Consider the following 24,079-nt stretch of genomic DNA (forward strand, 5'->3'; position numbering starts at 1 on the left):
TATTCTCGTAAAAGTCTTCCCATGGACATATGTTTACCTTTCTCTTAAATACCTAGAAATGGAATTGCTCTGTCTATGCTTTTATTTTTAGTTTTATAAGAAACTGATAGACATCTTTTCCAGAGTGGTTTTACCATTTTACACTCCCATCAACAATATATGAGATTTTTGGCTGTTCTATATCCTCACTAACATTTGGTGTTGTCAGTCTGTTTAATTTAGCCATTCGGGTTGGTGTGAGAATCTTAAATTTTTATGAATTTCAGCTGTAATTTTTCTTTTTAAAAGATTAGTTGAGGGATCCCTGGGTGGCGCAGCGGTTTGGCGCCTGCCTTTGGCCCAGGGCGTGATCCTGGAGACCCGGGATTGAATCCCACGTCGGGTTCCCGGTGCATGGAACCTGCTTCTCCCTCTGCCTGTGTCTCTGCCTCTCTCTCTCTCTTTCTCTCTCTCTCTCTGTGTGTGTGTGACTATCATAAAAAAAAAAAAAAAGATTATTTGAGAGAGAGAGAGAACATGAGTGGGCTGGGAGGGGCAGAGGGAAAGGGAGAAGCAGATTTCCTACTGAGCAGAGAGTCCGACTTGGGGCTGGATCCCAGGATCTTGAGATTATGACCCAAGCTGAAGGCAGATACTTAAATGATGGAGCCATCCAGATGCCCCTAGTTGTAAATTTTTTTTTTATGGTTAGTTCTTTTTGTGTTTTGCCTACTTCAAGGTCATGGAGATATTTTTCCTTTTTTTTTTTAAGATGCCATATTTCATTTAGGTCTAGGATCCATTTCAGCTTATGTTTTTGGCATGATGTATGGAGTTATGGTTCACTTTTTTTTCCCTTTTCAATAGGCAGTTATTTCTACATCTATCCAAAAACGTTGAAAATATTTGTCTTTCCACATTGCATTATATTGGTTCCTTTGTTGAAAATCAATTGATCATATATGTAGGTCTATTTTTGGTTTGCTGTTCCATTGATCTATTTGTGTACCCTAGTGCAAATGCCAAACTGTCTTGATTATTATCATTTATAGTAAATCCTGAATCAGCTACTGTAAGCCCTTCAACTTTGTTCTTTATTAAGATTATTTTGACTGTTCTAGGCCTTTTCATTTCTACTTAAATTGACTACTTAAATTTCTATTTAATTGACTGCTTGCAATTTTTAAAAAGAAAGCCTTCTGGAATTTTGATTGGGATTACTTGGAATCTATAGATCAATCCAGAGGGAACTGACATCTTAACAATACTGAGTCCTATAATCCATGAACATGGTACATCTTTTCATTTAATTAGGTCTTCTTTTATTTCCCTTGATAATGTTTGGTAGACTTTAGCATAGAAGTCTTGTGTGTCTTTGGTTAAATTTATTCCTAAACGGCATTTTTATGTTAATAGAGGAAACTGGAAGCCAAAGAGGGATGAAAGGGTGGTAGGTGGACAGACAATGGGGCTGATTTGGGGTTGAGGCCCTATTCAGAGCCCCAGATGATCACTAACCAGAAGCAGCTGGTCATACAGTGATTCTTACTGAGTCCCCTCCATCTAGATTTCAGAATTAAGCTGATTCTCTGGGGACATGACAGCCAACAAGTCTGTGTTCTCTTATTCCCTCCATGAACTGAGATGAACACCTTTTTAGGCCTCTCTTTAGAACACTGGCTGTACTATGAAGGTCAGGCATAGGCTGGTCCTGCTCACTATCTCCTCCCGAGACAAATTGCAGTGCCTCCAGCTCCTGGTGAGCCTCCGTAGGCCGTTCCCTGAGTGGCAGTGGCCAGTGGCCTCCACAAGGGCCCAGCTTGGAGAACCATGCCTTAGTGAACTGGGAAATGTGGCAAAATCAACCACACACTGGGAAAAGGGGGAGAAAAGAAGAGATGGTTGGGAAGAGGCAGCATGTGAGAGGGGAACTGAATGAATGACTTTAATGGCAGAGCATTGGAGCAGGGGCTATGAATGCCTGCTGCCTGGGGGTCTACCAGATGGCCTGCTTTCCATAGCTGCCTTGAATATCCAGTAGCCTTCCAGTTTTACTGCCTGGGAGGCCTAACTTTGTGGGATTCCTGATCTTCTCACAAAGTTCAGGGTTTTTTTTTTTAAATTTTTTTTTTAAATTTTTACTTATTTATGATAGTCACACACACACACACACACACACACACACACAGAGAGAGAGAGAGAGAGAGAGAGAGAGAGGCAGAGACATAGGCAGAGGGAGAGCAGGCTCCATGCACTGGGAGCCCGATGTGGGATTCGATCCCGGGTCTCCAGGATCGCGCCCTGGGCCAAAGGCAGGTGCTAAACCGCTGCACCACCCAGGGATCCCCAGGTATTTATTTTTTCCAGGGGTCCCTTGGGGGCTGGCTCTATGGCTAAGGCTCCTCTGTTGCTGTTGATATTTATTTATTTTTACAAATATCTTAACATATTGCCTGCCCACTTGCATAAACTAACTTGTAGGAACTACTACTTCTTGCATCCAGGAACACCCAACTGACACATATGAGACTCCCTTTGGGTCTGTTGTGTTACCTCAGTTTGGAGCCTTTGCCTTTCCCTCTCTTACTAGGGTGTGTGTGTGTGTGTGTGTGTGTGTGTGCGCGTGCGCACACACACACAAATAGCATACGCAGGCAGAGGTCTTACTGATAATTTGGAATGGGTCCATCAGAGGCATCCTGGAGGGGGGATGTGCATTGAATGTCCTATCACAAGCATGACTGAGAGAACTGGAGTCCTCAGGAGATGCCTTGCTAGACAGCCTTGAGGGAGGACATTTATCCCCAGTGTCATATGTGGAGGGAGAAGCTATGGAAAAATATTTTAGCTTAATATAAAGAACTTTACAGGAGCTGTACAGCCGTGGGACAGCCTTCCTTGCCTGATTATGATTTTCATATCCCTGGGATATACAAGCAGACACTGTCAGAGATTCCTGCACTGACCAGGATCATGTAACACTCAAAATCCATTTGATTCTGTGCCTAACACTTTAGCAGGAATTGATTAATGGTCTCCTTCCAAGAAGACTTCTCCCGGGGAAAGGAACTCAAAGAAAGACTTTTTTGTTTAACTCCAACAGCATTTATTGAACAGTGCACATTTCTCCCATTATGTATAGCTACTTCTGATATTTATCAAGTTTCTATGTTTGAGTGGGTTTTTGAGTTCTCTGTTCTGTTCATTGGTCTGTGGTCTGTCTGCCCTTCTGCTATTAGAACCATGCTGTTTTAATCATTATTGTGTTGCATTAATTTCCAAAATCAGGAGTGTAAAATCTCCCCACTTGGTTCTTCTTCAAATTTTCTTAGATATTCTTTAGCCAGTGCACTTCCATATGAATATGGAATGAATTATGTCAAGTCCCATGGAAAAACAATGTAGGGATTTTGTTTGGAATAACAGTGAATTTGTGATTTTTATGAGGCCGATAGCTTTCTGAGACAGACTTTTTTAAAGGTGAACTCTTAGGAGCAGTGACATCGATGTGGAGAGGTGTTTTTGGCTGGAACTTGTCACTGCTTCTCAAATTATCCTGAGACTGGTGTATAAGACCAGCCACGATCCATTTCACCATGTGGAAATGTCTCCCCCACCCTAACATCCCCATCAGTCATTTGGTTGGCCAGAGCGAGCTCTCCCAAACCCGTTGGGTGAGGCTTCCTACTTTTTGCAGCTTCTACCCACAAGAAAGTGCCAGAAGGTGTGGCATCAGTGTTGGAAGAGAGAGTGGGGGATATGGCTGCAGGAGACGCCTACTCAGGCACTTCACAGAGGGCACCCTTCTCTCAGAATCAGCTTGGAGCCAACTTTTCTTTCTTCGATGACTCAACCATCATTAATTAGAAAGGCTGCCTGAGCGTTCTTTGTTTCAGTGAGAAGCCCCACCCGTGCTTAAGCTGTTTGTGCTGTAGGAATTTGCTCCTTTCTCATTTAAGGGCTCATAGAAGTCTTGTCCTTTCCAGATAGACCTTTTTGGAGGGACCTCCAACCCCCTTTATGGTTCCAATGGGGTGGAGGATAACACCTGTCCTTGTGCTCTTGGTTGGTCCCACCGCTGAGGTATTTCCCGAGATGTCTGTGGGGGTCTTCAGTGGAGGAGCAGTGTGGGGGCTGGAGATGAGGAATGCATCACTCTCTGTCATAGGATGAGAGGCGTCACCGGTGAAAGAAAAGCCTGAGTTTGCCAGTTCTAACACCAATTAGCTCTGTGACTTTGGGTTGTATATTAGCTCATCTGAGCCTCAGTTTCTGCATCTGGAAACATGAGGTGATGGCATCCCTTGTACTTGGTTGTTGAAATTATTCAATGAACTACTATGTGTGGAAGCACCTAGTGTGCTACTTGGCTTTGAGTAGACGCTCAATGAATGTTGCCTCCCTGACTCTACTTCCTGCTACTTTGTGGAACTCGGATCTTGAGTCCATCCAAAGCCTTCTTGGCGGCCTCCCAGCAGGCACACCAGTGGTGGTAGGTGCCGAGGGGAGCAGTCCCACTGCATGGGAAGGCTTGGCACCTTTTAGAATTTCCAGAGAGAGCCATAGACTAAGTGGCCACTTCATGCTCTTCCAGAGCATGACCTTAGGCGTGGACACCAGACAATTTATTATTTGTTTGCTTGTTACCCTAGTGTGGCCTGAAATTCTTCCCACAGTGAATTCCATTGTTTTAAAAAAGCTTTTATTTATTTATTCATGAGAGACACACAGAGAGAGGCAGAGACATAGGCAGAGGGAGAAGCAGGCTACCTGCGGGGCACCTGATGTGGGACTCGATCCCAGGACCTCAGGATCATGACCTGAGCCGAAGGCAGATGCTCAACCACTGAGCCACCTGGGTGCCCCACATTGAACCCTTTAAAAATGAAATTAACTGTCTGAGCAGAGACTCTGCCATTTAACTTTTTTTTTTTTTTTTTTTTTAAAGTTAGAACACTGAGTTCTGGCCCTGCTTGCAACAGGAGGTCATCGACATTTTTTTGATGGCCCAGTGAATGTGTACTAAAAATTATGTGATTCGGAATCATGAGTTTGAGCCCCATGCTGGGTGTAGAGATTACTAAAAAAACAAACGAACTTTAAGAAAATTTAAAAATTGTGTGATTCTGATACGTGCTACCATGTGGATGAACCTTGAAGACATTCTGCTAAGTGAAATAAGTCAGACACAGAAAGACAGATATTGAGTGATTTCACTTACACGAGGTCCCTAGAACAGTCAGATTCTTGGAGGCAGAATGTAGGATGGTGGCTGCCAGGGGCTGGGCGACGGGACATGGGGAGTTGGTGTTTAATGGGGGCAGAGTCCTGCAGGTGGATGGTGGTGACGGTTGCACAATATGCTTGTGAATATGATTCATGCCATAGAATTCATACTTAAGAACGGTTAAGATGGTTAATTTTATGCTAATGTGTACCTTACCACGATAAAAAGTATGTGCATGTGATCCAGACAGTGTCCTACTTTTTAAAACTGTGTCATAATCAGTGATAACTCCAACGTGACACTGTGGATCAGCCTCGGAAGATGTAGAAAGACATCACCCTATTTGCTCAGTTATGCAGCCCTCACCCTAGGCGCTGGCTCCAGCCGAGCTCCTGAGCCAGGCCCGAGGATTCACAGATTAGATCCCACACTCACTCTTCCCGAGCTGCATTCTGAGGGCGAAGGTGAAAAGCCACCCCCACCCCCACCCCGACTCCGTGAGCGGCAAGGCTTTGCTCCTGCAGGGAGGACTCCGGGGAATCGGGCAACCCCTGGGCCTTCAGGGCTCCGGGGAGGCAGAGTGGGAGCCGGGCCGCGGGGGAAGAGGGTCTCCCGGAGGAAGGGGGGTGCAGGTGCGCAGGGGGTCCAGGAAGGCGGGGGCTCTCGGTGCCTGGCGACTGGCGAAAATGAGCTGCAAGAACGCATCACAGTGGGTCGGGGTGCTCAGGCCCGGCGCCAGCCTCACCCGGTCCCCCTCCACCACCCTCCGTTTAGCTAAGTTTAAAAGAATCTCCGGGGGATCCCCCGGGGGCTCGGCGGTTTGGCACCTGCCTTCGGTTCAGAGCGTGATCCTGGAGACCCGGGATCGAGTCCCACCGCGGGCTCCCTGCATGGAGCCTGCTTCTCCCTCTGCCTGAGTCTCTCATGAATAAATAAATAAAAATCTTCTTTAAAAAATCTCTGCCTCCATCGATCGGTGTCTTCCGTGTCCATACACACACCCACACGCACACACTCATACGCGCGCACACAGGCGTGCGCACTCGCACGCACGCGCACACTCACAGCACACGTACACACCCACGCGCGCACACACATGTGCGCACTCACACGTACACGCACGCGCGCGGGCACACTCACATGCGCATGCGCGCACACACCCACACACACACAATCGGTGGGGTGTGGTGGGAGAACTCTGAAGTCCTGGAAACAAGTTCTGATTATTTACAGGTTTCACCCCTCTGTTTTTCAGGGTGTTTGGGGTCTGGGGAGCGGAGAGGACATCTTGGGTGTGTCCGGCGCCCTGGGTCCCCCAAGCCCAGCCTCTGTGTCGGAGGATCGCTGGGTGGGGGTGGAGGGTGCGGGTGTCTCCAGGGCGGGTGCTGAGGCTGCGGGAGCCCAAGGCTGGTTCGTCCTTGGCAGGGGTGTTGGGGTGCAGGTCAGACCAGTCGCGGGGGTGGGCCGCTTTAGCGCCACGGAGACCACACTGTCTCCGCGGGCGCCCATCCCTCTTCCTTCCCGGAGAAACAGTTCGGGAGGCAACAGGATCGTTTGCATGGATGGAAGGTGACGCATTGGCACACCCACGTGGCGCCGGGATGGGCAGCATAGGGGTGATGGAGCCCCAAGAAATGATGTGTCTGAGAACAGAGAGCAGAGGGAAGGGCAGGAGGGGACACGCTGAGGCCGACGAGCCACTGATCACTCGGCTTGAGCCAGTTCTCAGGACCCTGCCTCACCGTGTCCCAACCGTGGAGGCTGGATGGGGGCTCAGCTGGGACCGGGACCTTGGGGGAAGCTAGAGAGGTCAACCAGGAACAGTAGCGGGAGGCTTCTGAACCCTCAACATGCCTACTGGCATCTGCCAATAGCCATAGTAGCTGACGTTTATTGAGCACTTACTGTATGCCAGGAACTGTGCAGAGGGTCTGTATCCATCCATGTTTTTTTTTTTTTTTTTTTTAATAGGTTCCATACCCAGCACAGTGCCCAACACAGGGTTCAACTCAGGACACTGAGATCAAGACCTGAACTGAGATCCAGAATTGGACACTTAACTGACTGAGCCACCCAGGTGCCCTCTATGTATTCATCTTCAGGGGGGTTTTTGGATGGGAAAAATGACGTCTTTTTAAAAATCAGTTCCTAATGGATATTTTGTACTTCCTTCAATTATAAGTAGAAGTAACAGACCACGATACTCTGGTGAGACCACAATGTTAATATTTGCCATCCTGGAAATCATGGATACTGAGTTGGAGAGGACCAACACTGCAAATCGGTGAAAGGACCTGGGCTGTTTTTCCGTGTTGGTTATTGCAAGCTAGGTGGGCGCAAATGGCGGGGTTTTTCTTCTTCTTTTTGTTTTCATTGCTTTATGAGCTATGTCACCATAACCACTGGGGGAAGATGGAAGATGCTTGGAACGTTGCCAGAGAGGAGGCAATATGAGCAAAAATTTCAGTTTATCCCTGATGGAAATTTCTATGGATGTGTCTTTTGGCTAAAGGTCAATTGATTGAACTCAGATGAAAGTCTGAAGGGGCTCTGAGTAGTCAGTCTCCTTTACTCTTGTTTATTTTATGTTTTTCCTCTTTTTTTTTTTTTTAGGATTTTATTTATTTATTCAGGAGAGACACAGAGAGAGAGGCAGAGACATAGGCAGAGGGAGAAGCAGGCCTCCTGCGGGGAGCCCAATGCGGGACTCAATCCTAGGACCCCTGGGATCACGATCTGAGCCAACGGCAGACATTCAACCCCTGAGCCACCCAGGGGCCCCTGTGTTTTTCCTCTTCTTTTACTCTTTGTTACAAGATATCATTCACATTCCACAAAACTCACTTTTTTTTTTAAAGTGTACAGTTCAGTGACGGTTGTTATATTCACAAGGTTGTATGGCCATCACCACCATCTTCCCAGAAGACGTGCCCACCCCTTAGCATTAACTCCCCACCCGCCTCAAGCCCCAGCCTGGGAACCACTAGTCTACTTCCTGGTGTATAATGTTTTACAATTTTTATGGGGCTAGTCTTGCACTTCTTATGTTATATTTATTTACTATTAAGAAAAGTATTTACCAGGGACACCAAATAATGCTCAGCAGTTTAGTGCCTGCCTTCGGCCCAGAGCATGATCCTGGAGTCCCGGGATCAAGTCCTGCATTGGACTCCCTGCATGGAGCCTGCTTCTCCCTCTGCCTGTGTCTCTGCTTCTCTCTCTCTGTGTCTCTTATGAATAAATAAATAAATAAAATCTTTGAAAAAAAGGTATTTGCCAGAGGAACTTTTTAACTGACTGTTCTTTAACAAGAACACTGCAATTTGTATCACTTGTGAATGTATGAGGATTCTCAACTTTCTCAGAGTTTTTGTGATTAACACTTTTCATCCAATCCTCAAACTTTAATTTCAAACTTTATTTGCTTCAGCTGTCTCGTTCAACACAGTAAAAGCCATATGCCAAGGCCCTCTCCCATAGTTGTGCTCTGTAGGGACCAAACTTAATGTAAATTAAGACAGCTTAGGAGCACCTGGGTGGCTCCATTGGTTAAGTGTCAGACTCTTGATTTTGGTTCAGGTCATGAATTCAGGGTCGTAGGACCCAGCCCCGCATCAGGCTCCATACTCAGTGAGGAGTCTCCCCAATCTCTCCCCCTTCACCTCTCCCTGCCCCAGGCCCTGCTTGAGTGCTCTCTCTCTCTCTCTGAAATAAATAAAAAATATTTAAAAAATTAAGACAGTATATCTATTTGGAATGCACATGGATATAAACAATGTAAAGCCCTACTTTATAGGTTGAGGCCAATAAAAAAAACTATTTTTTTTCCTATGTAGCAAAAAGTCCAGGGGAGATGTTCTGAGGCTAGTATCAATGATCATCAGGAACTTAGGTTCTTTCTACTTTTCTTTTCTTCTGTCCTTAGCAGAGACCTTCATTCTCAAGCCTCTTGTCTCATGGTTGCAAGACAGCTGCTGTACCTCCAGGTACACTTATGTTCTAGGCAGGAAGAAGGAGGGGAGCGGAGGGTGAAAGGGTGCAGAGCTTTCCTCTAGCAAGTCCTTATCTTATTTAGGAGGAGAAGCCTTCCACTGGGCTTGGGAAAGCCAAGAGTCTGCTTTATGTTAACTATCTTATTTAATCCCTATTGTAATCATCTGAGGTAGGTCTTATTTTCCCTGCTTTACAGATATGGAAGCTTAGAGACCTTAGTAACTTTCCCACTGTCAGTGACAGGATTAAGACTAACAGTGATAACACACTACGTTTTTCCAGCCTGCATTTCGTCATTGCACACAAAGCAGTTCCCCCTTTTTTTTTTTTTTTAAGATTTTGTTTATTTATTCATGAGAGACAGAGAGAGAGAGAGAGAGGCAGAGACACAGGCAGAGGGAGAAGCAGGCTCCATGCAGGGAGCCGGACGTGGGACTCTACCCTGGGTCTCCAGGATCAGGCCCTGGGCTGAAGGCGGCACTAAACCGCTGGGCCACCCGGGCTGCCCCCACTTTGTTTTTTTATTTGGATCTCACAAACCTTGTGGAGATGGACAAGGCAGGTATTAGAATAGAATAGAATAGAATAGGGACAGAAGGGGAATATGAGAACCAGAGAAGTAATGATGACCTGCCCAAGGCACCCAGCTGGCAACTTTTATGCAACTGGATTTAATCTCCGGTGTGGTGTCCTGTCTCCCCGACTCTACTGGCTGTGTGCTGCTGAGGAGCGCTAGATTCACTGAGGGAGACAGACACACAGAAAAGGTGCAAACGGATTTCATCTGCTTCAGGTTTGGGAGTTTTTCTGCTGATTCCCCCCCTCCTTTATTTTCCTATAGTTTTGATCCCTGTGATGTATTCATTTTCTACCTGGAAGTTTGTGCCTCTCATGCCCTTTGGCTATCTCACCCTGCCCCCCCCCCCCCCCCCCCCCGTCCCCTCTGGCAGCCACTAGCTCCATGTACTTGGGAGTCCACTTCTGTTTTGTTGGTTCATCTGCTTTGTTGTTGTTGTTTTGGATTCCATACATAAGCAAAATCAAATGATATTTGTTGTTTTCTGACTTGTTTCACTTAGTAGAATACCTCTAGGTCCATCCACATTGTTGTGAATGGCAAGATCTCATTTTGTTGCTGGCTGAGTGTTTGTGTATGTGAATGTGTGTATGTGCATCGGATCTTCTCATCTGTTCATATATCGATGGACACTTAGGTTGTTTCCATATCTTGAGTACCATAAATAATGCTGCAATAAACATGGGTACCTAAATCTTTTCAAATTAGTGCTTCGTCTTCTTTGGGGAAATATCCAGAAGTGAATTACTGGGTTGTATGGTAGTTCTATTTTTTTAATTTTTTGAGGAACCTCCATACTATTTTCCATAGTGGCTATGTCAATTTACAATCCCACCAACAGTGCGCAAGGGTTCTCTTTTCCCCACATCCTCGCCAACACTTGTTCTCTCTTATCTTTTTGATGAGAGCCATTCTGACTGGAGTGATGTGACATCTCACTGTCGTTCTGATTTCTGTTTTCCCTGACGATGAGTGATGTTGAGCATCTCTTCATGTGTTTCCTGGCTCTGCTGTTCCCTTTGCAGGGACGGGATGGTTTGTCTGGGACTATAAGGTGATGTGCCAACACTTTTAGAACAGACCATGCAGGGGCGCCTGGGTGGCTCAATTGATTAAGTATCTGCCTTCAGCTCAGGTCATGATCCTAGGGTCCTGGGGTCCTGGGATCAAATGCCACATCTCCCTGCTCAGCGTGGAGTCTGCTTCTCCCTCTGCCCCTGCTCCTTCTCTCTCTCTCTTTAAAAAAAAAAAAAAATAGACCATGCATATAGAGGGGTCTGTTTTGCCTTTCTCTACCAATTAGTTCTACTCTTTTTGTGCATGTGTTTTCTAATTTCACTTGCAAATGGGTACATGCCACCAGAAGGGGAGTTTCCTAGGCTAAAAAGTCAGATTCTATATTAAGCATTATCTTCCCCTTCCTGTATTACCTTCTAGGTAATACAGCGGATGGATGTTTCTTGACAACCCAGTCTGATTACATGGTAAAAGAAAAGAAGAAAACCAAGTCTGAGTGAATTTTCTATTGGCCTTGATAGAATTAAATTAATTAATTAAATAAAAGCCCCAGCATAACAAATGTGGCTCTGAGCTTTGACCTCAGTGCCTGGGTCATGAATCTTTGAGAAAAATCTGTAAATGATTTATAGATAAGCAGACATGAAGGCTCCAACCACAGTGAGCAAATGAACACAATGAGTTGCAGCATTTGGATAAAAGATACCCATTTTAAAATAAAAGTATGATATTTTGATGTGTTAAGTTTGAAAATGTTGGTGGGATGTCTGGGTGGCTCAGGGCGTGATCCTGGCTGGGGTCCTGGGATCGAGTCCCACATCAGGCTCCCCGCAGGAAACTTGCTTCTCCCTCTGCCTATGTTTCTGCCCCTCTCTGTGTGTCTCTCATGAATAAATAAATAAATATTTTTTTTAAAAAGTAAGAAAATGTGGATAATCACACAGTGAGCAGACTGGTGTTATGATGAGGCCTTAAACTTGGTTCTCAGTGTGGAGGCACATCATAGGTATTCAATAAAATATTGATTGAATAACTCTGGGAGTCAGGCCAACTTAATGAATTGATCACTGGATTTTTGACACCACAATCAGTTAAACAATTTTAAAGTATCCAGTGGTTCTTCCATGACTTCATGTGATCTCTAAAATAAGCCATTGTCCCAACAAGCACATGAGAAAATGTTCCACATCACTTGGCATCAGGGAAATACAAATCAAAACCACATTAAGATACCACTTCACACCAGTGAGAATGGTGAAAATTAACAAGACGAGAAACAACAAATGTTGGAGAGGATGGGGAGAAAGGGAACCCAACAGTGTAACTGTTGGTGGGAATGTGAACTGGTATAGCCACTCTGGAAAACTGTGGCGCTTCCTCAAGAAGTTAAAAAATAGAACTACCCTACGACCCAGCAATTGCATTATTGGGTATTTACCCCAAAGCAATTGCATTACTGGGTATTTTCACTCACGGATGTAGTGAAACACCGGGTCACCTGCACCCCAATGTTCATAGCAGCAATGTCTACAATAGCCAAACAGTGGAAGGAGCCACAATGTCCTTCAACAGATGATGGATAAAGAAGATGTGGTCTATATATAAATACCCATCATTTGCTTTGACGTGGATGGAACTGGAGGGTATTATGCTGAGTGAAGTAAGTCAATCGGAGGACAGTCATCATATGGTTTCACTCATATGTGGAATATAAGAAATAGTGAAAGAGATTATAAAGGAAAGGAGGGGAACTGAGTGGGAAAAAATAGAGAGGGAGACAATTCATGAGAGACTCCTAACTGATAAACAAAGGGTTGCGAAAGGGGAGGTGGGGGGGGATGGAGTAACTGGGTGACAGGCACTGAGGAAGGCACTTGATGAGATGAGCAATGGGTTTATCCTTTATCTTGGCAAATTGAACTTCAATAAAAACAAATGAAAAAAATGAGCCATTGTCAAATTAGTGTTGCAAATCAGAGGACAAAAGCCCAAACTTAAACACTGTCATGGAGGAAACCTCACGTGGTAATCGTTTCTTCCCCACTCTTGCTAGTGGTCTGAAATGTGAACAGCAGTAGCAGCTGACACAAGCAAGCAGGCTGCCTGCTGGGTCCCAGTCAGATTGATTGATTGATTGATTTATGATAGTCACACAGAGAGAGAGAGGCAGAGACATAGGCAGAGGAAGAAGCAGGCTCCATGCACCGGGAGCCCGACGTGGGATTCGATCCCGGGTCTCCAGGATCACGCCCTGGGCCAAAGACAGGCGCCAAACCGCTGCGCCACCCAGGGATCCCCCCAGTCAGCTTTTGATCGTTGCAAATCAAGGGGCTGCCCCGGAGCTAGTTACACGGACATGACAGGCTGTGACTGGTGGACCACTGCTGGATGAGAATGGAGGCGGTTTTGCTTTTTTTTTTTTTTTTTTTAAGATTTTTATGGGGGATCCCTAGGTGGCTCGGAGGTTTACCGCCTGCCTTCGGCCCAGGGCATAGTCCTGGAGGCCTGGGATTGAGTCCCACATGGGGCTCCCTATGTGGAGCCTGCTTCTCCCTCTGCCTGTGTCTCTGCCTCTCTCTCTCTGCGTCTCTCATGAATAAATAAGTAAAATCTTAAAAAAATTTTTTTTTATGTTTTTTTCTTTATTTGAGAGAGAACATGAGAGCACAAACAGGGGGAGCGGCAGGCAGAGGGAGAGGCAGGCTCCCTGCTGAGCAGGGAGCCGGATGTGGAGCTTGAACCCAGGACCCCAGGATCCCAGGATCATGACCAGAGCCAAAGGCAGATGCTTTACTGACTGAGGCACCCAGCTGCCCCATGAATGGACGGCTTTTAAGTGTTCCTAGCAACTCTCTCTTATGAACACAACAGAAGCAGCCAGGATGGAATCCCCGTTTTGTGCCTCCTCTTCATCCTCCTTTCAGCTGTCAGGTTGATGACCTTGGAGTCACCTTGACTCCTATTGCTTTCACATTTTTCATCAGATCTGTGAGCAAACCCACTGGCCCTGGTTTGAGAACAAATGTGTCCTCTCACCACTGTTGACCGTCTCCACCGATACTGTGCTAGACCCAGCTGCCATCACTCACATCGGGGCTCCCCAAGTGGCCTCCTCGCTGGCTTTGCTGCCTCTGCCCTGCCTTCTTCTGCTTGCTGTTCAACACGGTAGGGAGAGGGAGCCTTTAGACAGATTTAGGACGAATCACATAACTCCTCAATTCTTCTCTGAGTTCTCCAGATCCTCATCCTGTTCAGAGTAAAGTCTTTCCCCTAGTTTGTCACCCCCATGGCTTCTCTAAATTGATCTGCCACTCTCCCTGGCTTTCTGTGCTTGGGCCACACGGGCCTCCTTCCTGTTCCTGGAGCACACCTTCTGCCTATAATGTTGTTCCCCAGATAGCCACGTGGGCTCTCCTTTCACACCCTTCAAATTTCTGCCCAAATGTGTCCTTCTTGTCCTTCTCAGTGAGACCTGATGACCCTATTTAAAACTGCAGCTATGGGGATCCCTGGGTGGCACAGCGGTTTAGCGCCTGCCTTTGGCCCAGGGCGTGATCCTGGAGACCCGGGATCGAATCCCACATCGGGCTCCCGGTGCATGGAGCCTGCTTCTCCCTCTGCCTATGTCTCTGCCTCTCCTTCTCTCTCTGTGTGACTATCGTAAATAAATAAAAATTAAAAAAAAAAAAAAAACTGCAGCTATGTATTTAAAACTATGTATTAGGTTTGCTATAGGTTTTTTGAAGGAGGGGGTAGGTTCTTTTTTATTAGGCTAAGGAAGTTTCTATTCCTAGTTTGCTGAAAGTTTAAAAAATGGACACATTGGGAATCCCGGGTGGCTTAGTGGTTTAGCCCCACCTTCAGCCCAGGGCCTGATCCTGGAGACCCGGGATCCAGTCCCACATCGGGGTCCCTGCATGGAGCCTGCTTCTCCCTCTGCCTCTGCCTTTCTCTCTCTCTCTGTGTCTCTCATGAATAAATAAATAAAATCTTAAAAAAAAATGGACACATTGAATTTCATTGTGTTTTTCTTCCCTTCTGTCTGCTGAGGTCATCATGCCTCCTTCATTATGTTAATGTGGTTAACTGCATTAATGTATTTTCTAATATTAAACCAGCCTTGCATTTCTGGAATACCCAAGTGGCCTAAAAGGGGGAATACAAGCAGAGCATGGCAATCTTGCTGAGATGAGGTGACAGATACAGGCATTTAGAGAGGCTGAAGCAGTTGGAATTTGCAGAACAGAGTACCAGAGAGGAGGATCCTATCCAGAGAAAGGGTTCTAAAAATCTGGACACTGTTACTGAATATTAAGCCACAAATGCACAGGGCAAAACTCCATGAAGCTGGTCAAAGGACAACTGAAGAACTGTAAACTGAACAATGCCTGGGTGATACTCGAGTTCCAAACAGCTAGAGTGGAGAATTGCCACTGGACACATGGGCATTCACTGAGACCCCAGAAGGGTCAGCCTCATTAGCTGAGCTGAACTATTTCTACAGGAAAGGCTATGAAAGATCTGCCAAAACAAAGCTTAAAAACATACTTTGGGAGAATTAATCTAATCTACAAATAACCTAACTTCCCCTTAGAATAAAGTCTGATACTCTTGAAAAAAGAGCAAAACACTCCAGCACTCAACAATGTACAATTCACAACATCCAGCATCCAATAAAAAATTACTTGACAGAGGATAGGCAATCAAATGTGATCCATAATCTGGAGCAAAATCAGTCAATAGAAACAGAGTCAGAAATGACAGAGATGATATTAACAGACAAGGACTTCATTTTTTTATTTTTAATTTTTTTAATTTTTTAAAATTTATTTATGATAGTCACAGAGAGAGAGAGAGAGAGAGAGAGAGAGGCAGAGACATAGGCAGAGGGAGAAGCAGGCTCCATGCACCGGGAGCCGGAAGTGGGATTCGATCCCGGGTCTCCAGATTCGCGCCCTGGGCCAAAGGCAGGCGCTAAACCACTGCGCCACCCAGGGATCCCGACAAGGACTTTATTTATATTTATTTATTTTAATGTTTTATTTACTTACTTAAATTTATTTTATCTTTTTAAAAGATTTTATTTATTCATGAAAGACACAGAGAGAGAAAGGCAGAGACGCAGGCAGAGGGAGAAGCAGGCTCCATGCAGGGAGCCCAATGCAGGACTCGATCCTGGGACTCTAGGATCACGCCCTGAGCCAAAGACAGGCGGCAAACCGCTGAGCCACCCAGGGATCCCCTACTTACTTAAATTTAAATTCAATTAATTAACATATAGGGTATTATTAGTTTCAGAGGTAGAGTTCAGTGATTCATCAGTCTTATATAATACCCAATGTTCATTACATCCTGTGCCTTCCTTTATGCCTATCACCCAGTTACCCCATCCCTCTATGCCCCTCCCCTCCAGCAACCCTCAGTTTGTTTCCTATGATTAACAGTCTCTTATGGTTCAGACAAGGACTTTAAAATACTTATTGTAAATATGCTCAAAGGCTTAAAAGAAAGTGTAAAATATTTTAAAAAACCCAAATGGTCCTTGTGTCATTGAAAATTTCAATATGTGAAATGAAAATTTCACCAGGTGGGATTAATAGTAGATTGGACTCTGCAGAAGAAAGATCAGTGAACTTGAAAACTTAGTAATGGATACTATCCACACTAAATCACAGAGTAAAAAAAAAAGAAGAAAACGACACCAGATCCTCTCTGACCTGTGGGACAGTGTTGAGCAGCAAGTATATGTGTGATTGCGTATAATGGAAGTTCCAGAAAGAAGGTCAGGAAAGAAATAGATCTGAAGAAATAATGGCCAAAGTTTTTTCCACATTTGATGAAAGCTGTATAGATAGTTATAAACAGATCTAAGACACCCAAAGAATCCCAAGCAGAATAACATAAAACCAAACCAAGACACATCATAACCAAATTGCCGAAAACCAGTGATAATGAAAAAAATCCTTAAATTTCAAAAAAAGATACATTAAATATAGAACAAAGGTTAGAATTACCAGATTTTTTTTATCATAAACAATGTAAGCCAGAAGACATCAGAACATCTTTAAAGCACTGAGAGAAAAAATGATCAATCTGCAATTTCATATCTAGTGAAATTATTATTATTTTTGAAAGATTTTATTTATTTATTCCTGAGAGACAGAGAGAGGCAGAGACATAGACAGAGGGAGAAGCAGGGTCCCTGTGGGGACACCGATGTGGGACTTGATACCAGCACCCTGGGATCATGACACGACCTGAGCTATGGGCAGATGCTCAACCATTGAGCCACCCAGGTGCCCAGTGAAATTATTTTTTAAAAAACATTTTCAAATACTTAGAAGCTGAGAGAATTTGTTCCCTATAGATATAGATATCTATTTTTTCCCTATAGATATGCACTATCAGAAATATATAGAATGTTCTTTGGGCAGAAGGAAATGATACCAGGTGGAAACTTAGATGTACGGAGAGAAAGGAAGACCACTGGAATAGGAAATGGAGATTTTTCTCATTAAAGATTTTTCTTTAAAAGATAATTGACTATAGCAAAAAAAAATCTTGTATTGTGGAGTTTATAACATATGTAGACATACAATGTGTGGCAGCAATATGGGCAGCCCGGGTGGCTCAGCGGTTTAGCACCTCCTTCAGCCCAGGGCATGATCCTGGAGACCCAGGGTTGAGTCCCACGCGGGCTCCCTGCATGGAGCCTGCTTCTCCCTCTGCCTCTGTCTCTGCCTCTGTCTCTCTCTCTCTCTCTCTCTCTCTCTCTGTCTGTCTTTCATGAATAAATAAACAAAATCTTTTTAAAAAAATGTGTGGCAGCAATAGCATGAAGGTTTAGAGAGGAGAATCAACAAAACAACTTTTCCTCAGCTCTTTTGCAAGTGGGTTGGCCATATGACTATCCTGGCCAGGGAAGTGGGAGCAGAAGTGCTGTGTGCATGCCCTTCTATTCCCTCTTCCTCCTTCCTGTCGGGAGCTCCAGAAACTACCCTACACAGAAGGGTGACCTTCAGATATTGGACAGTGACTTTTCCTTTGTTGGACAACAAAAAGAGCAACAGGATCTAAGGAGCCTGGTTCTCTGACTCCATGGATTGCCAGGCTAGCCCTTCACTGAGCCTTCTGGACATATCTCAGTGAGAATATATTAAACCACTGTTATCTGGAGATTTTCTCTAATCCTGAATCCAATTCTAATATGATTTGTTTGTTTGTTTTATTCATGAGAGACACACAGAGAGAGGTAGAGCCATAGGCAGAGGGAGAAGCACGCTCCTTGCTGGGAGCCCAATGCAGGACTCGATCCCAGGACCCTGGAATCATGCCCTGAACCAACGGCAGACTCTCAACCACTGAGCCACTCAGGTGCCCATGATTAGCTATTTGAAAGAGTATCAGTTGGTAAGACTCGGACAAGACAATCTAGAAAAAGAAGACACAAATAAATACTATGAAGATTTTAGAAGGGGACATAACCATAAATGCACCAGAGAGTATAAAGATAAATGATTATGAAAAACCTACTGATAATTTTCACTTTCAGAAAAAAAAAGAACAAATCTCTAGAAAAAAAAATCCCTAAGTCAAGAAAAAGCAGACTCGAGACAGATACTTGTACTCTGATGTTTGTAACAGCATCATTCACAAAAGCAAAAAGGTGGAAATGATACAAATGTCCACTGATGGATGAATGAGTGTGGTACAGACATATGATGGAACATTCGTCAGCCTTAAGAAGGAATGAAATTCTGACATTTGGTACAACATCAATGGACCTTGAGAACATTATGCTGAGTGAAATAAGCCGGACACAAAAGGACAAATATTGCATGATTCCTCTTACATGAAATGGCGAATGGTCAGATTTGTAGAGATAGGAGTAGAATAGAGGTTATGGGGGGACAGGAGGCAGAGAGGAAACCAGAGTGCTTAATCAAGACAGAGGTTCAAGTTGGAAAAATGTAGAGTTCTGGAAACGGATGGTGGTGATGCCTGCACAACAGTACAGATGTACTTAATGCCACTGAACTATATGCCTAAAAATGGTTAAAATGGTAAAGTTCATGTCATATGTATTTTGTCAGAATATTTTTTTTTGGTGTTTTTAGGTATCATGGAACAGGAGGGTTTTTCAGTACATTCAGGCCTCCACATTGCTAGAAATGGAACACTGGCTCTGACACTCTAAAGCTTCTAGCTTAATGACTTGTGCTCTATACTTGTCCTTTTTGGTATTTGCATAACTGAAATAATGGGTACAAATATGTAATATTATAGTAACCAGTTATTAGACATTTCTTTCTTTTTTTCTTTTTTTTAGATTTCTTATTTTTTAAAGTAATCTCTACACCCAATGTGGGGCTTGAACTCACAACCCCAAGATCAGGAATTGCATGTGCTACTGACTGAGCCACCAGGCACCCCAGCCACCAGTTGTTAGGAGGATGGGACATAACTTCTGTTCCAAGCGGGAAGCTGGTTGATAAAGCAGAGGAGCCCCTGGAACTGAGTGGCTGACCCTTGTCCCCAGGGCTTCTCCTGGAAGGTGAGGCCCTCTCAGCTGCCCTGCGTGCTCCCAGGGAACCAGGTCCAGTGTCAGAGCTGCGCTGGAGATGACGCCTGTTTGGCGCTGGGCTGTGAGCTGGGCTACTGGGTGGAACCTGCTCCCACCGCCTGCCTTCGGGGCCGTGGCAGGATCCACGACGGCCTCCACCTGCAGAACCACCCGAGCCTCAGCAGGGCACCAGGAATCCACTTGGTGGCATCCCAGATTCTGCGGGTAGCCTCTGCAGACTCCCCCACCCCCTGCATACACATCTTCCCCACCTCCTGGGGCACGTCCACCTTGGGATTGAGCAGTGCCGCCAGCAGCCAGGGACGTGTCTGCGTTTGTGAGTGACGTTGGGCCCGGATGAGAGGTAGGTTTCTTCCTCACCCCAAGCACATTTTTGCCACTGCCCAGGCTCCGCCTGCGGAAGTAGTCACCCCCGGGAGGGCGGCCGATGGGCTCTGCGCAGTGCTCCCTGCAAGGGCTGCTCCCGCTCTTCCCAAAGCTTCGGAGCTCGTGTCCACAGGGCCCCGCCGTGTCTTCCTCGGCTGCTGTCCCCGTGCACTGCTGCCCAGCTGGCCCGCAGCCCCCGGGCACCACCCCTCCTTGCCCCCCCCCCCCCCCCCCCCCCCGCATACCCCGTTTCCTTGCTTGCCGGGAGCAGATGGTGGGGCTGTCAAAGGCAACCACAGTTTGCAACTGCATGTGGCCCGGGGCAGCCCCCCGCACCGCCGCCTTGGCAGCCCGGGCGCTCCTGTGCCGCCACCTCCCTGCCTGGGCCCCGGTAAGGCCACATCTCTGGCACACGGTGCTGTGACCGCAGCCTCAGCCGATAAGGGATCAGCAGGGAGCGCAGATCTGGGCTGAGCTGTCAGATGAGGCTGGCCCCCCACACCCTGCAGGGCCTGTGGCCTGGTGCAGCAGAGACCCCGACCACAGCCTCCCCTCCTGGGCTCCTTAGGCTGCCCCGGCTCTGGAGGATTTTCTCTCCTCCAGGCTCCCTGAGTCTCAGAGGCGCTGATTGCGCCCTGCCTGGCCCTGGGCTTGCTGCTCGCTGCTCTGGGAACCAGCACACTGTCCCTGTCCCCAGTTCTCTGATGACAGTCCCCACTGCCTGCTTGTCTGAGGTCTGCTGTCCTAGGCCTGTGGCAGCGGCAGCTACCCCGGCCCCTGGCCCCGCTGAACAACAGGTGGTGCTGCAGCCCAAATCTGCCTTGTGTGTGCCAGGAACCCAGTACAAAAGGGGGGTGGACGGGAGGAGACTGAATGCAGCCGAGTTAGAAGGTGGTCTTTGGGGACACTCCAGAGTTCAAATCGCCCCCCTCCCCCGTAATTGGCTAAACCTTGGTTTCATCAAGGGGTGGTTGAGGATGAAATGAGGCAGTAAGTGGACATTGCAAACCCAGAGCAAGTGCGACCACAGTGGTAATTACTGCTCTCAGGGTGGACAGAGACAATAGTGAGCCAGACTCACTGCTTTTTTTTTTCTTTAAGATTCTATTTATGGGGACGCCTGGGTGGCTCAGCGGTTGAGCGCCTGCCTTCGGCTCAGGGTGTGATCCCGAGTCCCGGGATCGAGTCCCGCGTCAGGCTCCCTGCATGGGGAGCATTTGTTCATGAGACACACACACACACACACACACACACACACACACACACACACACAGAGAGAGAGAGAGAGAGAGGCACAGACACAGGCAGAGGGAGAAGCAGGTCCCCCCTCCGCCCCCACCGGAAAGCCGGATATGGGACTCCATCCCTGGACTCTGGGATCACACCCTGGGCAGAAGGCAGATGCTCAACCGCTGAGCCACCCAGGTGTCGTGAGACCCACTTCTGTTAAGGTATGGCTCTGTGACCTCCAGGACCAGCCCCAGCCTTTGGTGCCTGCCTGTCCCGGGGGCTGTTTGTCTTGTCCCCCTGGACCTCCCCGTACTATTCTGAGGATCAAAGGAAGGAGAACGGGAACAAGCCTCTTGCAAACTGTAAAGTATTTCCGTAAACCCAAGATGTTTGTATTACGATGTGCATGGTCCCCACGTGCTTATACCCTTATGTCTTTGAATGTGCCTTTCAGTCACTCAAGATGGGGGGAAAGGTGGTTTCCTAGCTTTTCATGTTGCCAGGCTTTGAAATGTGCTTAAGCTTGGTGCCCAGACAGGCTCCAATTAAAAACCGTGAGCGCACCTTCCCTGCTGAGCGGCCTGCGATTTTGCAGCTGGGTCGTTGCTTTGCAAGGCTTCCTGTCTCTCCTTCTGTGACTGCCGATGGCTTCTAGGGGCAGGTGCAGGGAGAAGGAGACAGCTCAGGCTGGGGGACCCCAGACCCTGCAGCCTTGCTGCCTGGGTACTAGCCCTTCCTGCAACCCATTTCCTCCTCCCAGGAGTGGAGAGCCTTCAAGGAGCGATCCACACATCTGATTTTAAGTTGTGCTGTAGCTGACAACACAAGCAGGTCCCAATTTTTAGGTAAGCACATAGAGGGTCAACTTCTCAGTTTTGGGGGAGAGGGCAAAAAGTCCCATCTTTCCTTGGGGCCATTCCTGCAGTGAATCCCTTCTCAAGAACGCAATCTTCCTGTCCCTAAATATCCTTGGCTGGAGAGGTACAAAATGGATAATTGCACAGGGTATGTGTGGAGGGGATAGAGCCATGAAACAATTGGGCAGAGGAAGTGGAAAATTTGAAAGATTTGTCATTCTTTTTATTCCACTTGCATATTCATAGACTTATGAACTATTATTATTATTATCATTATTAATTGTGGTGTGATACATCTAAAAAATGCATCGTCTGTGTTAGCTGGCTAGGGCTGCCCTAACCAAGTACCACAGACCAGGCAACTTGAACAATAGAAATTATTTTCTCTCCAGAGGTCTGAGATCAAGTTGGCAGGATTGGTTTATTCCAAAGACCCCCTCTGGGGCTCGTGGACGGTTTTTTCTTGTGTTTCTTCACATCATCTTTCTCTGTACATGTAAGGGTCCAAATTCCCTCCTTTTAGGGGGACACCAGTGATCCTGGGTTAGGGCCCACCCTCATGACCTCAATTTAACTGAATCACCTCTTCCAAGAACTTGTTTCCAATGCCATCTCATTCTAAGGTACTGGGGGTTTGGATGTCAACATATGAATTTGGTGGTAGAGGGTATGATCTAGCCTGTAAGATGATACAAATTTCCCACCACACCTACTCACTGCCAGCATGAGGGCCAGAGAGAAACCAGCTTGCGGCCCGTCCCCTCCCTGGCTCCTCCTTCTGGGCTCCCCACCTCACAGTTGGCGGTTGGGCATAAGGGAGGATGCGGATGTTGCCCAAATTATAACAGTATTCCTAGAAACTGTGAGCAATGGGACTCTGAACCAAATGGACTACTAAATGTAGTTGCATTTAGTTAAGAGCACTCTTTGGAAATATTGTAGAGTCTTCTTCTTTATTTATATATAGAGAATATGCAGTGGGTGGGGGGTAGGGTGGGAAGAGGCAGAAGGAGATGAAAACAAAGAGAAGCAAACTCCCTACTGAGTGTGGAGCCCGATGCAGGGCTCCATCTCATGTCCTGAGATCATAACTCTGAGATTGTGACCTGAGCTGAAATCAAGAGTCGGATACTTAACTGACTGAGCCACCCAGGCGCCCCTGTTATGGAGTCTTCTACAGGTTCTGCTACCCACTGCACATGAGAAAAGGCTCGTCTCTCTCAAACAGTCCCAGCACACCGTGGCATGGTGGGTTTTTATCACGACTTGTGTGAGGACTTTGTCATGAAGCACTGAAACATGAAGTATAAATGAGAACAGCAGACAGATCCAGAAAAAACTGTGCTGGTTGTATACAGCCTGGACTCAACGGTGTGGAGCTTCTCAGATGGTGAGTATTGTAGATGGTATTGGATACTTCCTCTTGGAATGTTTCTATGTTTGAAAAAAAATTATTTATTGACATTGTGGTAATACTTGTCTAGCTGACAAACTTTCTTCCTGAGCAATGTTAATGATACTTTGATATGATCATGTGCCTAAATATACACACGTCATCGTAACAAGTATATGGGGTTCTACCATGGTGGATACGGATGAATGCGGCTAACAATTTTCAGGTTCATCGTGCAAGTGACTGTCCTAGGAGAGCACCTCAAAGCCAGCAGCAGTCCGCCAGGATCAGAACCATCCCAAATAGTGTTTTGCTAAGTGAGGGTTCAGATCCTGAATGCTCAGCTTTTCACATGTTTTTGCTTCTCAGATGAGTGGCAGCCTGGCTGGAAGAGCCTTCTTTGGAAGACCTGACGAATCCAAGGAAAAATACTTGGAAGTACTGACATGGGAGGGGGTCTCCTACAAAATGACCTGACCAGAACATTTGAAAGCAGTAAATGATCATAAGAATCACCTGGGTAGATTTGAAATACCCCCGTACCCCTTCCTTCCCCCAAATAGTCACAGGAGAATTTTTAAAAAGATTTATTTATTTATTTATTTATTTATTTATTTATTTATTTATTTTTACTTGAGAGATAGAGAGAGAAATAGCACAAGCAGAGGGAGGGGCAAAGGGAGAGGGAGATTCCTTGAGCAGACTCCCCACTGAGCAGGGAGCCCGATGCAGGGCTCCATCCTAGGACCCTGAGATCATGACCTGAGCTGAAATCAAGAGTCGGATGTTTAACTGACTGATACACCCCGGTGCCCCCATATCAGAATTTCTGAGGATGGAGTCAGGTCATTAGGGT

General features: G+C 46.3%; 1 protein-coding gene and 1 long non-coding RNA gene across 2 annotated transcripts in view; both read left to right on the forward strand.

Moving 5' to 3' along the window:
- LOC140598099 (uncharacterized) overlaps nucleotides 1-21,818 on the forward strand; it is a 37,972-nt gene extending 16,154 nt beyond the window's left edge. Inside the window, exons 2-4 of the long non-coding RNA XR_012000228.1 lie at nucleotides 7,178-7,283; nucleotides 19,123-19,720; nucleotides 21,734-21,818. This is a non-coding gene — a long non-coding RNA (uncharacterized lncRNA). The remainder of the gene's footprint in view (nucleotides 1-7,177; nucleotides 7,284-19,122; nucleotides 19,721-21,733) is intronic.
- A 1,165-nt stretch (nucleotides 21,819-22,983) lies between these two features.
- ADCY9 (adenylate cyclase 9) overlaps nucleotides 22,984-24,079 on the forward strand; it is a 127,811-nt gene continuing 126,715 nt past the window's right edge. The window contains exon 1 of the mRNA XM_072751369.1: nucleotides 22,984-23,220. The gene's annotated coding sequence lies outside the window, so the exon portion shown is untranslated. The remainder of the gene's footprint in view (nucleotides 23,221-24,079) is intronic.

The sequence above is a fragment of the Vulpes vulpes genome, chromosome 3 (genome assembly GCF_048418805.1).
Source record: "Vulpes vulpes isolate BD-2025 chromosome 3, VulVul3, whole genome shotgun sequence".
In the NCBI taxonomy this organism is placed as follows: domain Eukaryota; kingdom Metazoa; phylum Chordata; class Mammalia; order Carnivora; family Canidae; genus Vulpes; species Vulpes vulpes.